Raw genomic sequence first — 16,686 nt, 5'->3', positions numbered from 1 at the left:
TCTATGAAGGACAGGACGCAACTACATCGAGGCTACGTCACAGCGTCCGCGTTTTCTTTGAATGACCTGAGTCAACATGGCGGCATCTCGTGCTTTTGGCTGCGCTGCGGTGTAATTGCATCAAAATTTCCGCTATTATTCTGCTCAACTAGTAATACTCATTGCGCACGCATAGGACTTTGTCAGAATGAACGTGCCCGATAACTAAAAAAGAAGAAAGTTGAGCGTCTAGCCACGCGCTCATGACAGCCCGTCGACTTTTCCGGTCAAGGCATGCCAGACTGCACAATAACAACAACAGACTCATCGTCCTTGGCTGCTGGCCAACACGGCTTCAAATACTAGCCCTCCAGGCCGTGGTCCATACAGGAAGTTCCGTGTTGCGGCACTGGCCTCCAGTTGCATTTTCTCGTTCTATATAGTACTCTTTCTATTTTTTATGTTCTCCTCAAAGTTTCGGAGTAGGCAGCTCTCAGAATCCGGAATGTCATGGTTTCCTTTTCTTTCTTTCTTCCCTTTCTTTCTGTATGTGTGTACGTGTATTATTGAAACAGAAAACTTTGCAGGTAAAATTTCTTGACTCATTTGATCTAAGCTATACTTTGAATGCATTTCACTACAGTTCAACAAATGATAGAAGTGATTACATGAAGAATTGTCCTCGCAATGCGAGGACAATTCTTCAGACTGCGAGCCAAACTTCCGACTCCCCCGACAACAGGCTCGAACATACCTTTGTTGCTTGTCCAATTGGTTGCATCCCAACACTAAATGTTGAACGTACGCTTGAGTACCCACAACATAAGCAAATCCGCATTTGTGAACCCACGATATGGCCAGCACCGTAGACACTGATAACGAGAAAACCAGGCTGGGGAAAATCGCTTCGTTTGGGCTATATAGATTGCGTTATCTTTCTTTCGATACACCACAGGTTGAACGTGATTCCGCAAATGAAAAGAAGCCATAGTCATATTCTACACTCTAAAAACAGCACTTCACCGCATAGCACGCTGTGTGCCAACCGTTGCCAGAAATGATAGGGTTATCGCTTCTGATACGAAGAGAGAGAAGGGGGCGTACGCCTTTTTTTGACAATTTTCATATATCCAAATTGCACTTCACCGCATAGCATGCTGTGTGCCAACCGTTGCCAAGAATGATAGGGTTATCGCTTCTGATACGAAGAGAGAGAAGAGGGCGTACGCCTTTTTGTGGCAATTTTCATATATCCAAATTGTCACAAAGAGGCGTACGCCCACCTCTCTCTTCGAATCAGGGGGCTTAATCGCTTCATCGTCGCTACGGTCGTTACAAGCTAACGAGTGGCGGGAAATTCAAAAAGGTGGGCACGTGACACATTGCGCGTGACGTGTACCACGGCCTTCACGTATCGCGCGAAGAGCGCCGTGCACGTGTTTTATCACGTGCCCGCCTTTTTGAATTTCCCGCCCGCCTTTTTGAATTTCCCGCCACTCGTTAGCTTGTAACGACCGTAACGACGATGAAGCGATTAAGCCCCCAGGAGCGATAACCCTATCATTCGTGGCAATGGTTGGCGCACAACGTGCTATGCGGTGAAGTGCTGTTTTTACAGTGTACGCAGCGCCTAGCCCTGAGTCGTCGTCAGCTCCTTGCTTTAGGGTGCTTGTCTCGCGCATAAGACAGCTGACGTCATAGTACAATCAATAAAAGCTTGCGCTAATGGACGAGATATCCCCACCTATCGTCATATGTCTGGAGACATTAGAGGCGAATTTAATGACAGGTTGCCCCGAGGTACAGCCAATAGCTTTGAACCTCAATGCATGAAGCACTACATGTTGAGGTAGAAAATGGATCCACGGTACTATCTATAGGTGCATAGACTACTCGCGCAGCACGAGGACAAGAGTTGCATATTCCCACTTAGGTTTTCGAACGCGAAGGACATCAATAATAATTTCATGTGTTCTGTCGCGAGACGACTGTTTATCATACACTCTTAAAATTAAGGGGGGGGGGGGTGATGGCAGGATAGGCTCGCCGTTGTTGGCCACACAGAAGTGGGCGTCGTCACGACTATAGCCAAAAAAAGAAAAGGAAAACGCATAGCAAAACAAAACACAAAGGAAGGACGGACGGATGGAGGATAGAGGAGGTTGAAGGATGGGGATGCGGTGAGGTGCAAGAGTTCATCGGGGAGAGTACAGTATTAGATGGGTCGATCAGCAAGGCCTGTCTTCAGCAGGAAGAGAATGAGGTTTCTTGCTTTGGCGGAACGTTCGGCAGAAGAACCCGCGGGGTAGAGGATGTCTGCTAGCGAGCCCGAGGTGGAGCGAGGGAGATGTGTTTCGCGCGCAGAATCTTAAAATTGAACTTCACCGCACAGCACGCTGCTAGCCAACCATAATCTCAAATGATATCGTTATCTGCCCTGATTTGTTGAAAGCGGGAGGCGTACGCCTTTTCTGTGACAATTATGAACAGCATAAATGTCACAGAAAAGGCGTACGCCTCCCGTTTTCAACAAAACAGGGCAGGTACGGACGTGTCTTCCCTCTTGCATCGTGACCAACGCTTTGCATCAACATGGCGTCGGCGACAGGTTGACGACTGGACAACAATGGAGCGCGGAGAGGGAGGTCGTTCAGCCGTGGCGTCGCATGACGCGGTTCAAGTTAGGCTCCTCCTAATGGCCAAACTCTCTCTATAAAGGGCTCTGCCCTCCCACTCTAAAATGTCCTTGACCTTATAGTTTTCTGCGAAGCATCAATGTTGTAGTTGTCCGTCAAGGTAAATTCGAGTCGCCGTATGCGTCCGCCGTAACGTGAGCAACGCACATTATGGACACAAAAGTCCTTTCAACATAGAGATGTGAACGAAAAGCGGCGAACAAAAGGAAACGGTATCCAGCCTTTTCAACGCGAAACCTGCTCATAACAAGAGCGCCCTCCTAATGATCCGCCGTTAAACAAAAGGAGCAGTATTTATGGCGGTAACGCGACGACAACGTGCTACGTAGCAACTATTCAATTAAGCCACTTTTTTACGGGTATCAAATAGCGAACGACTTCATCGCTGGCCCTGCAGCCATTCTCGAAGTTCCAGCCGCGGAGAAAAACTAGAAACGTAAACCTGAAAATAGAGGGCGCCCACTACATGCTGGAAAAGTAGGGCGCTCGGGTTTCGAGGCTTCTTTGAGAAACAGCTGAAATCTATGATGCCTGACCGGCTTCGCTAATTAGATTTTCTCGCCGCCTACGACATTTCGATTCGGAGAATTAAGCAGGCTCCTTTGATCTAGGTATTCTACGTCCAATGTATTAACTTGCTTACTCGCCAAGGGAATATAATGCGGCTCGATCTGATATAAGACGCGCTATTTCATCATTATAACGGGCGAGTAAACCTCACGGGGTTATCGTCACGCAGGAAGCTACATTGTGTGCAGCTGTATACAATTTATGCGACGCTTGTCGTTCATCGCCATAACGAGCGAGCAGTAACATACACGGCTGAGTAAAGGTAGGTAAAGTCCCGTCGTTTCGTTATTCGATCTACTTGCAAACTGTATACTCGCTGGCTGGGGTTCCAGCATATGACAAACAGCGCTACGGCTTGTCCAATTAGGGAAGCATTCATCTCGCAACACCAGTTTTACCTTCCTGTATTCTTAATCCTGTAGATTCTAAAGTAGGTTCTGTTAGACTATGTGCTGTATCAATAAAGAGCAAAATAAAGTTTGGACGACACGTTTAATTTGTGCATCGGCAAACACACTCTTAATAAATGAACTTCACCACAAAGCACGCTCCTAGTCAACCATCATCCCGAATGACAACCTTCTCGCTCCTGATTGGTTGAAAACGGGAGGCGGAGCCAATTCTGTGCCGTGCATAATGGCATAAAATAGGCTCCGCCTCCCGTTTTCAGCAAATCTAGGGCGAGCACGTTGTCATTCGGGATGATGGTTGCAGTGGCGTATCTAGAGCTACCTGCGCCCATGGCAACATGGTTAACATGTTGTCCTTGGGGATGCGCTTTCGTGTGGTCCGCACTAGGTTTCACACTACAACCTCTCTAATGGCGGGTGCTTTAGATCATTTATGAATGTGCCAGGTTGAGTGCACGACCTGGCACATTCACACCCGACCACATGATGGCGCCCCTGTTCACCTGGCGCCCATGGCACCTGTCCACACCTGCCACACCCTAGATACGCCACTGGATGGTTGGCTAGGAGCGTGCTATGTGGTGAAGTTCATTTTTAAGAGACAACGGCGAGGCTATCCTGCCATCACCCCCCCCCCCTCATTTTTAAGAGTGCACTTGCAAACATCAAAGTAGTAGTAGTAGTACACTGTTAAAACAAAACTTCACCACATAGCACGCTCCTAGCCAACCATCATTCCGAATGATATCATTCTGTGTCCTTATTTGCTGAAAATGGGAGGAGGCGCCTATCTGGGTCACATTATGCTTGTCCCAGATAGGCTCCTCCCCCTGTTTTGAACGAACCATGACACAGAATGATATCATTCGGTATGGTGGTTGGCTAGGAGCGTGCTATGTGGTGAAGTTCTATTTTAACAGTGTAGCTTCGTTGAGCAAAAAAGCATTTCTTTAGACAGTTGAAATGGCAGTCGTCGAAAGAGGCAGACAGCGGAAGGAATCGAACCACGCACCTTTTCAGCCTCGGAACCTTTACATTCCATCACGTTCTTTGGAAGTTATTTGCGCCTTCCCCAATAGAGAGTGCTTAGGTTCTGAACGGCCCGGGCACGCAACCTCAATTTAATAACTTGCGCATTTTACCTTCTACGCGCAGCATGATGTGCAATGTGTGCCGATAGCAGGACTCGAACCTGGTTTACCCTCATATTTAGCGTCTCTTCCAACATCCGACACTTGCGCTGTAGCGATATCGCAGGGGAGCTTCACCTCCGCCGGAAAGTGTACGTTTTTCTACGACCTGCAAATCTCTCCCTCTTTCTTTTTTTATATATATATATTTTTTGCAGGGAGAGATGACTGATGTTGGAACCCAACGCACTAACGATCTGTACGTTGTGATAACATGCTTCGTTCGGTTACTCTTAATGGTTAGTGGAACGATATGACGGAAAATCGTTTGTCCTTCAAACGCTCCGCTCCGTTCTAAATCGTGCTTTCGTATGCTGGACTTTTTTTTTTCATTTTTTCATGGTCATCACTTCGGTGTGGACTACTCGTCTCATTACACGTTTTCTTCCCACTGAGGTCCTCGTTGTTCTTGCTTTTTTTTTCTTTTCTTTTTTTTCGCCATCTCCAAACTACACTGTTAAAATCGAACTTCACCACATAGCACGCTCCTAGCCAACCACCATACCGAATGATATGATTATGTGTCATGATTCGTTCAAAACAGGGGGAGGAGCCTATCTGGGACAAGCATAATGTGTCCCAGATAGGCGCCTCCTCCCATTTTCAGCAAATAAGGACACAGAATGATATCATTCGGAATGACGGTTGGCTAGGAGCGTGCTATGTGGTGAAGTTTTGTTTTAACAGTGTACGAGGTCTTTAACTACACTCTTAAAAATGAACTTCCCCACATAGCACGCTCCTAGCCAACCATCACCCCGAATGACAACGTTCTCGCCCCTGATTTGTTGAAAACGGGAGGAGGAGCCTATTTTGTGCCATTATGCACGGCACAAAATAGGCTCCTCCTCCCGTTTTCAACAAATCAGGGGCGAGAACGTTGTCATTCGGGGTGATGGTTGGCTAGGAGCGTGCTATGTGGGGAAGTTCATTTCTAAGAGTGTAGCGTACCCTTTTGGACGCCTTACATCAAAGTGTTATATCGAACAAAAAATGAAATACTAGTGCATCACAATTTATTACCCTTTATGCGGCGTCCTATGATTTTCGACAGGATTCCGCACTATCCTGTAGGCATTGAATGACGAAAGTATAGCGACCGCTGCTCCATCGCGAATTTTCCTGTATTCAGTAGCGTTACATTTAAATACTGCCTTACTTGTCGCACATCATAATTAAATGTATCTAGACGTCGATGTATTGTGGTGGGAACGTAAAAATGTTTAGATTGAATATAGAAACTGTCCGCTAATAACTCCGATATTTTCTTTTCTTGTTTTTTTCTTTTTTTTCCCGAAGCCTACACCATTGTCACAGTCGTATTACCTCAGAATAATACTGAGTTTTAGTACAACGTACGCTGTCGCCTTGCGTACGTAACGGATAGCGTGTTGGTACTGCGCAATGCCCAAAGCTCTCTTTATGCTGTGCGCGAGCGCAGAACCACCAAAGCTATCCCTTACGCACGTAAAGGCGATAGCGTACGGTATACAGTCAACTCTCGTTAATATGACCACCACCGTTCCCGCAGATTTTGGTCAATAAAGCGAAATGTCATACTAACGAGAGACGCACAATCCGCTGACCTCAGAGACCGCTTCGTTCCGGCCATTCTTAGGTGCACAACAGCAGCAGCCGCACAGTATGACATGGTCTCGTGGTCACTGCTGTTTTAAGCGCTACGTCGCTTTGGCAGTCCGAAAAGCGCTATGAGTAATTCCGAGGTCAACAACATCAGGAGTCAACCCAATATTGGCGCCTTGCTTTAACACGTGTCTCCCTCTGCCTCAGGTATAATAATAATAATAACTTTATTTTTGTTATGGTACCCAAAAGCAACCACTAGGATGTGTAGCCTACACACAACCTAGGATGGTATGTAAGTGTAGCCTCTCCCTAGGGCTAATCTGCGAGTCATGTGACGTGGTCATAATAACGAGAAGATAATACCTGCACTCTTAAAAATGAACTTCACCGCATAGCACGCTCCTAGCCAACCATCGTCTCGAATGATATCGTTATCTGCCCTGATTTGTTGAAAACGGGAGGCGGACGCCTTTTTTGTGACACTTATGCTGTTCATAATTGTCACAGCAAAGGCGTACGCCTCCCGTTTTCAACAAATCAGGGCAGATAACGATATCATTCGAGATGATGGTTGGCTAGGAGCGTGCTATGCGGTGAAGTTCATTTTTAAGAGTGTGTGTTTGACCCTACTTGTGACAAAAAACTCAGTGACAGTCGGATAAGTGGATTGTCATAATAACGAGATGGATCTACATGGCGGCGGAACGGTTCCCAAAGAAAAACGGTCATAAAGTGTGTATGTCATATTATCGGGGGTCATATTAACGAGGGTTCACTGTATACTAAAACTCGCTATTGTAGGCAGAAGGTATGGACTACACCTAGTTTAGCCGTGCAGCCGTCCATGAAATGCTCCATCATTGTATCAACGGCTGTACGGGGGCGACGTACTTCTGCTCGTAAAGAGCGCGCTATTTATTCACGCATGATGCACTTGGTTTAGCGGTAACGCCATTGAACCTAGAGGATGAAAATATCGTGGCGCGTCACCGTGATAAAAGTCACCTCATAGGCCCTTTTAACGATTATGTTTTCCCGACACGGTATACCGTTTTCTACATGCGTCATCTAAACCCCCCAGGTCGACCTTTAACAAGAGTGTATGTAATATACCGTGCCCCCCCCCCCCCCCGGCTGAATAATTCGTAAACAGGTGGCACTCTCAACAAGCTTTCTTTTGAGTGAGCACCCTGAGACATCGACCAAGTACTGAGCAGTGAGTGGCTCATTTGCATACGCCCATTAATTAAATACAACTCCTAACTTTTAATTTTTTAACTCCTAAATTTCATTTCGGACGCTTTCGAAACTTTTATTTTTACCGATCGGAACCTTCAGCGAAAAATGTTCCAGAAAATCGCGTCGCCACTCAGTGATTTTTAGTGTAATTAATTGGTTTCGGTTTACCTATTTCTCCGCGCGGAGCAGCGTACCAATGCGCTCTTTCGCTCAGCTATCCGGCTGCCTATATATCCACCTATTTTTAGGTTGAAAACACGCTGACGCTATATGCCACTCCAGGAGAACTTCGGACCGGAAGCGTAAATCCACGTGACATTACAACTTTTCTTACGCAATGACGTAAAGGAAGTGACGTAAGGGACGTTGCAATGTCACGTGGATTTGAGCTTCCGATCCGAAGTTCTGCTGAAGTCGTATAGCGTCCGCGTGTTTTCAACGTAAAAAATAGGCGGATTTTCAGCGCTTAACTGCACCTATTCTGGGGAAAAAGGACGTAAAATGCAGTGATGGCCAGTAGTTAACTACATGTAGTTAAACTACTAGTTAAACTACCTGATTGTAGTTAAAAAGTAGTTATCAACTACTTGCAGAAATGTAGTGGCAACTACTAGTTAAACTACTAATTTGAGTAGTCAACTACAGTAGTTAGGTTACTACAGGCGGCAACTACTTCCGATTTTGCCGGAAGCTTTACGGCACGATTGTGCTTCCGACTTTTACCTTGAGCTGCTTGTTTGATGAGAACGGAGGTGCAGAGCGATTGTGCCGTGCATGTGTACTAAACCTTCACTTTTATCGCTGCTTGCGATTCATATTTAGGTGTCCAAGAACACTATAGAATGGGATTGGTGTTGATGGACAACGTTAAGTAGTTATAAATGTAGTTAAAATACTTTGCAGTAGTTAAAGAAGTAGTTTTAACTACCTCCCCTGAAAAGTAGTTGAACTACTAGTTAAACTACTTCATCGCGAAGTAGTTAGTAGTTATAGTTAAACTACTGTAGAAGTAGTTAGTGGCCATCACTGGTAAAATGTATCGCGTACCCTGGGATCCTGCACTCTTAAAAATGAGTTTCACCGCATAGCACGCTCCTAGCCAACCATCATCTCGAATGATATTATTATCTGCCCTGATTTGTTGAAAACGGGAGGCGTACGCCTTTTTTGTGACACTTATGCTGTTCATAATTGTCACAAAAAAGGCGTACACCTCCCGTTTTCAACAAATCAGAGGGCTTAATCGCTTCATCGTCGTTACGGTCGTTACAAGCTAACGAGTGGCGGGAAATTCAAAAATGCGGGCAGGAAATTTAAAAAGGTGGACACGTGTTAAAACACGTGCACGGCGCTCTTCGCGCGATTCGTGAAGGCCGTGGTACACGTCACGCGCAATGTGTCACGTGCCCCCCTTTTTGAATTTCCCGCCACTCGATAGCTTGTAACGACCGTAACGACGATGAAGCGATTAAGCCCCCAGGGCAGATAACGATATCACTCGAGATAATGGTTGGCTAGGAGCGTGCTGTGCGGTGAAGTTCATTTTTAAGAGTGTGCGCCTTCGGGAAAATGTCATCTGTGTAAAGGAAAACTGAACTAAGGGGGGGGGGGGGGGGATCTATTTATTTTCGCAGGAAAGGTCAGCCAGAATGGACGGCTTGCTATTCCTTATTAAATGATTCGTTAGTGCGTAGTCCTGCGGTAGTTAAAAGTAGGCGATGGGGGGATCAGAGGTCTTCCGCCGTCGTCACACAGGCGATGTGACAGGCTGCTGAGGAGACCGGCATCACGCAGGTATAGTGGAGAAGCGCCGCGGTTACGCCACTGCTCCGTGTGCCGTGGAACTAAGGGGGTGTAGGCACTTGTCAGCAAATGCCGTGCTGTGTACTTATGATGTTGAATTGTGCGTACACTCTTAAAAATGAACTTCACCGCATAGCACGCTCCTAGCCAACCATCACCTCGAATGATATCGTTATCTGCCCTGATTTGTTGAAAACGGGAGGCGTACGCCTTTTTTGTGACAATTATGAACAGCATAAGTGTCACAAAAAAGGCGCACTCCTCCCGTTTTCGACAAATCAGGGCAGATAACGATATCATTTGAGATGACGGTTGGCTAGGAGCGTGCTACGCGGTGAAGTTCATTTTTAAGAGTGTAGCTGTGATAACATTATAAAGTCATAATGCGAAAAGAATTGCATTAAAGTCACAACTTCGACTCAAAATGAAAGGAAACGGCTACCATGCGTATGATCCTCAGAGTGCAGAAGATTGCTGCATCAAATACTGCCTGTACATTTTGTCGCATCTGAAATGTTGCTTGTTATCATTGTTATCTGAAACGTCAAATTGACCACGTTCTAACGGAACATTTCGCGCAGCGAAAGATCGCGATTTTAATGCGCGCGCCAAACGGCACCGAAACATGGACGAAGTGTCACGAAATCTAAACGTTGCCACTAGAAAAGTGCGTGCAAAGTATTTGTTAAAGTAAGTTATGGCGAATTCGGGTGGTCATTTCGGAGCAACTTTTTTTGCCAGATCTCGAGCAGTCATGTTCGCTTGGTCAAAATGAAGCAAATCTCGCATGTTCGCATGGCGCTTTCCGAGCAATCGGAATTTGCTAGCTAGCACTTTTTTTGCTCGGTCTCAAAACGATCGAGCAGCAGATTGCTCAACTGTATCCGGTGTCGTCACATCCGCACTGCAACGGTGGCGAGTGCCCTCATTGGCCCGCATGTTGGAATCACGTGGTTTAGCAGACGACAGAACTCGAAGACTCGCGACCGCGACGCCCCTAGCGTGATCCAAGTACCTAAAACTGCTAGATTCCTAGCAATCATGTTCGGGTGGCAACGGTCACGTGATCCAGCTCGGTCGCCGACCTAGCAATTTCCGAGCGCTCGGCCGTTTTGCTACGAAATGACCACCCGAATTCGCTATTAGTTATGGAGGGCAGGCGAGCCTAGGCGAACTCATCATGGTTGTCGTTTGAGCCAGATTTTATAAACTTTTGCTTTGCTCCCAATTGAGCGAAACTAAAACTTCGGACCAAGTTCCGGAAGTTCCAAGCCCCAGCATGCGTATAGCGCCACCTCTCAACTTGAAAGCCACCCATTACGTGTTCATCAGCCTGGTTCACACAGGAGGGGTGACGGAAGATAAGGAACAGCCGCGTAGCGTGCCTTTATCCGTGATGGTGACGATTTCAGCGAAGCGTCTGTTCTGTCTGTTCCTTATCTTCTTTCAGACCGCCACCCACACGTGTCAACCAGGCGGATGAATACGTAACTGGCAAGAGCGCATTGGTACGCTGCTCCGCGCAAAAAACAAAAAAAAAAACATGCGAAGCGAAACCAATTAATTACTCTAAAAATCACAAAGTGTCGACTGGTTCTTTTTTGTTTGTTTTTTGTTTTTATCTTGAACATTTTATTTATTTTATTTATTTTTTTTTATTTTTTTTTGCTGAAGGTTCCGGTCAGTAGAACAGAGGTTCCGAAAGTAAGATTTAAAAGTTAGGAGACTTATTTAATTAATGAGCGTATGCAAAAGAGCCGCTCAGTGCTCAGTTCTTGGCCGATGTCTCAGGGATGATGACGAAAAAAAGAAAGCTTTTCGAGAGCGCCACCTGTATTCAGCCGTGGGACCTTCGTGAAACAACCAGGAATAATGGAATAATCAAGTGTACAGAAATAGGCTGTTCTCACCTTTTCCCTGTATTCTCCGCAACAGGTCGGGATCCCGTTAATTGTGAGACGCTGCATTCATCTCATGCTCCTGCTGAAACAAAGAACGAGACGTTTTCAATTTCTCGCTCGTGGGGACAGCAAAGAGAGGATTTTCCAAACTAATCACGCGCACTGTGCATTTGTGGAAGAATAAATAAAAACCTTATCTTGGTTATTACCGACAAGACATTAAGACAAAGACGCTCTTGCGTCCCTACACTCTTAAAAATGAACTTCACCACATAGCACGCTCCTAGCCAACCATCACCCCGTATGACAACGTTCTCGCCCTAGATTTGTTGAAAACGGGAGGAGGAGCCTATTTTGTGCCGTGCATAATGAACACAAAATAGGCTCCTCCTCCCGTTTTCAACAAATCTAGGGCGAGAACGTTGTCATTCGGGGTGATGGTTGGCTAGGAGCGTGCTATGTGGTGAAGTTCATTTTTAAGAGTGTAGGAAGCGGCTATACTCGTAACACAGAGCTTCAGCATACAGGGTGTTCAAAATTAAGCTTTCACTAGCACTTTATAAATAGGCGAACAAAAGAAAAACTGGTGCTACTGTTTCTCTTCCTTGAGTAAGAAACAGGTGCTGCATAATTCGCAGCACCTGTTTCTTACACAAGTAGCGTAAAGTTATCATCCGGTTCCCTGTCATCGCTGTGTTTGCGTAGCGCTCGTGAAAGCTTAATTTTGAACACCCTGTATATCGCGCCTTGCGCCAACCATTGCCACGATCGATAGGGTTCTCGCTCCTGATTAATGGTGTCTTCGCCTGGTCGTCCCGATACTCCGAGCTGGAGCGGGTCAGAGCGCATCTCACGCCGTCTCCGAATCGGACGAATCGTGCGGAAGCCGACCGCGGCAGGTTCGAGCACAGGAGCGGAGAGGGAATGTTAACTCACGTGACTTCCGGTGTTTTCCTCGAAGTCAAAAAACGACGACGACGCAAAACGCAGAACATGTCAGGCATTGCGGAACAGAAACACTGCTCAGCGGAAGTTGGAAACACTGCTCAGTCACGTGACCGAAACCCAGCCAGATTTCGCAACCACTCCGACGGCGGTGGCGAGAGCACTCTAGAGCGATAGGAAGCCACCAGCCGAAGACACCGCAAGAGAGAAGGGGGCGTACGCCTTTCTGTGTCAATTCGGATAATTGGAGAGCAGATTTTTTGGCACTAACATGGGACGCTTTTCATCGCATAACACGCTCTACACTGTTAAATCAGAACTTCACCCCATAGCACGCTCCTAGCCAACCATCATTCCGAATGATATAATTCTGTGCATTGATTTGTTGAAAATTGGAGGAGGCGCCTATCTGAGACACATTATGCTTGTCCCAGATAGGCGCCTCCCCACTCTTTTGAGCAAATCAGTACACAGAATGATATCATTCGGAATGATGGTTGGCTAGGAGCGTGCCATGTAGTGAAGTTTATCTTGAAGAGGGTAAAGCAGAACGTTATGTGTACCTCCGCGTTGGCGTCTGATTGGGTGCTACAAGTCTCCAGATGACGTAACGATGAATAGAGGTATCTGGACGGCGGTGCGTCTACTCGCCCGAATACGAAAGAGAGTGCGTCTTTGTATTAACGCTGCACAAGTTCTGAAGGAGAAGACTTGAACAATAAATTGTAAATAGAATTACGAAGCGTAGAAGAACAATATTACATCTATTAAACCCGTAACTAAATACATGCAGATAGGAGTTCTTACTTCCTTTAAGGACATACGGGTTGAAGTAATCTTTTAAGTCACACAGTGCTTTCACGCACCAAGCGTCATGGAACAGCTGGTCGAACAGGCGCGACCTTAGTTTCCTTCTCTTTTTTTTTTCTTTTCTACATCTATCTTTCTATCTACTGCTCGGTCCCAATCGACGCATGCGCGTGCCTCCAATCATCTTTTGCCACGTGTTACCAACCCAAAACCCAATATGATGCCTCGAAAGTGAAAATGAGACCTTCGCAGCATAAAGAATAAGAAAAGTTATTGCACGTTTCATTCTCCATAAGGGCATAATCCCACCTACATGCGCAGCGCACCAATGTAACTTCGTGAGCTCCTTCAATCCCATATAAGGTGCTGCCTTTTGTTTGTTTTTTTCGTCGGCTGTTATTTTATGTCTTGGCAGTAAGAAGTAAATAAAACAGTAAGAAGGCAGTGTTTCTTTTCTTCCTTTTGTTTTTCTGCGAATATGAGCGCGCGTATTGAGATCGTTCGACGGCCACTGCGCTTGGACGATTTCGACGGAAAGAAAGAGCAAAAGGACTTAGAATGTGTAGGTGTCGTGCGAAACTTTACTCTGTCCTGCTTGGCGTTCGAATTACCGTAACCAAAACGCAGGCACATACACTGTAAAAAAAAAATCCGTAACTGCTAACTCTGCATGCCTGCCGGCATATGTGCCGTAACCTAGTCATTGCAAAAAATGCGTTTGGAGTGCCCACTGCACAGCTCCCATAAGCGAAAAGAATGACACTTACTTTAAAGGGATATTAAACTGCGAAAGCCCGGTCCGGAACTGTGCAGTGTGCACTCCAAACGGATATTGTGCAGCATATAGGTTACGGCACATAGGCCGGAAACAGAGTTAGCAGTCACTTGTGCAGTAAAATTACGGACATTTTTCTTACAGTGCATAAAGTGGCAGTTCAATTTCGCGGATGGTGAAAACGGTCAGCGCGTTAAAGGAGTTGTGTTGCCTGGGTTCATGCTTCACCAAGGGAGGGAGAGAGAGAGAAAAAGGGGACGTTTTTTTACTGCCACTCAGGTTGTTCGACACTTTTTCTACGAAAATTGTTCGGTATGCACAGTCCTCAAACGAGTCAGTAGAACGTACGCATGCTTTGTCCACTCTGCAAAGCAATCGGTGCGGTAGTGATTAAATCTTGACTTTGGAATGAAAACCCGAGAATACATTTCTAAAACAGACAAGTTCTGCCTTGACATCTGGCGTCATTTAAAAAAAAAAAAACTCGCTCTAACCCTGTAGAAGTATCTGGATTGTGTTAACTCACGTCCGTTCGAGGAAGAGCCAATACAATCCCAGAAACATGGCCGCTCTATACAGGAAGGAGCAGTCCAGAAGCGCGCAACAGCAGCTGTGTTGGCCTAATAATCCTGGCATCTCGCGTATTCCAGGCCGCTCAGCCTCGAAAACGACGCGTTCCAAAAATAACCCCGCTTCGGGCCGGTGCTGTCAACCAGTCGTTGTGGCAGCCTGTTGCCGTAAACTTTCGTAGCCATTGAAAAGAAAAGAAAAGTCACGACCAGGGCAAGCAAGATGCTTTCATTGTGCAGCACGCTCTTAAAAGGGCATAGAGATATGCCGTTAAGGCCATTACGAATTGTTGAGGAACTTCGGTTTGCCCAAAACGTCATCCTGCTTCGTTTTACGAGTATACCAACGCAAGGGCATGCTGAAACAGTTGGAGCTGAACACACTGCGTATGAAAATGTTAAAATCTATTTCCGGATCCACCATCCCTCCCCAAAGCCGTGTCCGGCCATTCGTGTTTCTGTCAAGCCCCTCGAGCCACGCTGAGACGACGCCTACTCGAGCTGCGGAGCACGGACTTTTCTCTGGCCACTCTGCTCGGCCCAGTACGAGATCACACACAGCGGTCTGTGACCAAAGCAGTTCTGACTTTCTTGAGAGATTCAGGTCTTATGAACACAGCCGTGCAATCTCATTCTTCTGTGCCCCACTCTCACCCTCAACGCATTAACCTCATGCTTTCCTTTTAAAGTCATCTTCTGTGATCCATCTCATCACTCTTTCACCGTTTGTTAGTCATCGTTTGTTTGTCATCTTTGTCTTTAATCTACCTCATCCTTCTTTCATCATCTGTTAGTTTTTCGTTCTTTCCTACTTCTTTTTCTTTATTTCTTATTTCTTAATTTTTTTATTTATTTTTTTATTTCTTATTCCTTCCTATTTCTTTCTTTCTTCAATTCTTATCTTTTCTTTTTATTTATTTATTATTATTTCTTATTTCTGGAATAGCAAGCCGACGTCCCGTTTGGCTGCCCTTTCCCCGTTTTTTTTTCCTTTTCGTCTAATAAACATATCCCCCCCCCTCCTCGAGGGTTTTCGATCTAACCCATGCCTTCGGAATCTCGGACGACAACGAAGTGCCCACGTAATCGCCACGAAGACAGACACGGCACGAGACGCTTCGTGAGCCCTCCCTCTCAGCGGCTAGCTATTGGCTGCTTAATGTGTCCTGTCTCTAGACACGTGATGTCGATGCATTACGGCGTCTTTGAAAGTCGACAAAAGAGTGCAATCAATCGAAGAGGTCGCGAACTCGGAAAGGCAGTGGCAAATACGCGGGGTGACACCTAGAGTACGAGATGAAAAATGGAAGAAACCACCATGAGGGATTCCTTTCTCGCTGCTGAGTCTATATATGAAAGGGGTTTTATTGGCACTCCGCTTTACGTCGGAACATCAAAGGATTCGCGTTTCTTTGTCATAACATAGGGCAGAACATGCAGTGCGAAGCAAAAGATCCATATACAGAGGTCACTGTCAAGACATGACGGTTTCGTGTTCAGTTGGTAGATCTCCTCATTCATCGCGACTTATTTATTTTTTGTCATAACCCAAAGGTCAAGCGACTCGGCGTGGGTTCTGAGACGACAACCAGATGGAAAGAGGATTACAATAACTAAATACCTACATAGACCAATACTTTTAAGTATTGGTCTACGGTATTTTTAAGTATTGGTAAGTAAGACCAATACTATAGTTTAACGCAGCAAAATCGCACGATGCGAGACTTGGTGTCACTCCATCTATCTGTTCACGTATCAGATGTGAACGTGTTTTTTTTTTTTTTTTTTTCGTGTTAGCGGCGTGAAGCAATTGTGGCTATGAGCGGCGTGCAGACGTGGACAGATGGAGAGAGGACAGCAGGAAGCAATGGGGTGACAGGGGTGTTAATATGCGTCCTGGGCCGACTTCGGGGGAAAGTAACACAAATTTTGGGAACTCGGCAAGTGGCAGAAAACTCATACGCAAAAAGAAGGAAAATGGCGAGATTTTCTAATATCTTCTTGAAATTCGTCACGGTTCACTGCTACGCAATCTGGTGTTGGCAATTTTATCAACATCCAATGTCATCATCACTTTTCCATCATTTATTGTTGTTGCTGTGGTTGTTGTTAATAACTGTCGGATAACGCTGGACAGGGGGGTTAGTACACGTCCTGGGCCGACTTCCGGGGGACCTGTGCCGACATTCATCTGGAAAGTCTTCGGAAAACC

At 46.0% G+C, this 16,686-nt stretch overlaps 1 protein-coding gene across 1 annotated transcript in view; it reads right to left on the bottom strand.

Annotated features, from left to right (window-relative positions):
- Positions 1–14,520, bottom strand: part of LOC135383352 (uncharacterized) — a 303,304-nt gene extending 288,784 nt beyond the window's left edge. Inside the window, exons 1-2 of the mRNA XM_064613074.1 lie at positions 14,432–14,520; positions 11,385–11,454 (exon numbers count right to left, since the gene is read on the bottom strand). The gene's annotated coding sequence lies outside the window, so the exon portion shown is untranslated. The remainder of the gene's footprint in view (positions 1–11,384; positions 11,455–14,431) is intronic.
- Between the last annotated feature and the right edge of the window lie 2,166 nt (positions 14,521–16,686).

Source organism: Ornithodoros turicata, chromosome 1, assembly GCF_037126465.1.
Source record: "Ornithodoros turicata isolate Travis chromosome 1, ASM3712646v1, whole genome shotgun sequence".
Classification (NCBI taxonomy): Eukaryota; Metazoa; Arthropoda; class Arachnida; order Ixodida; family Argasidae; genus Ornithodoros; species Ornithodoros turicata.
Note: the sequence above shows the minus strand (reverse complement) of the source record. Positions and strands in the feature narration are given on the sequence as shown.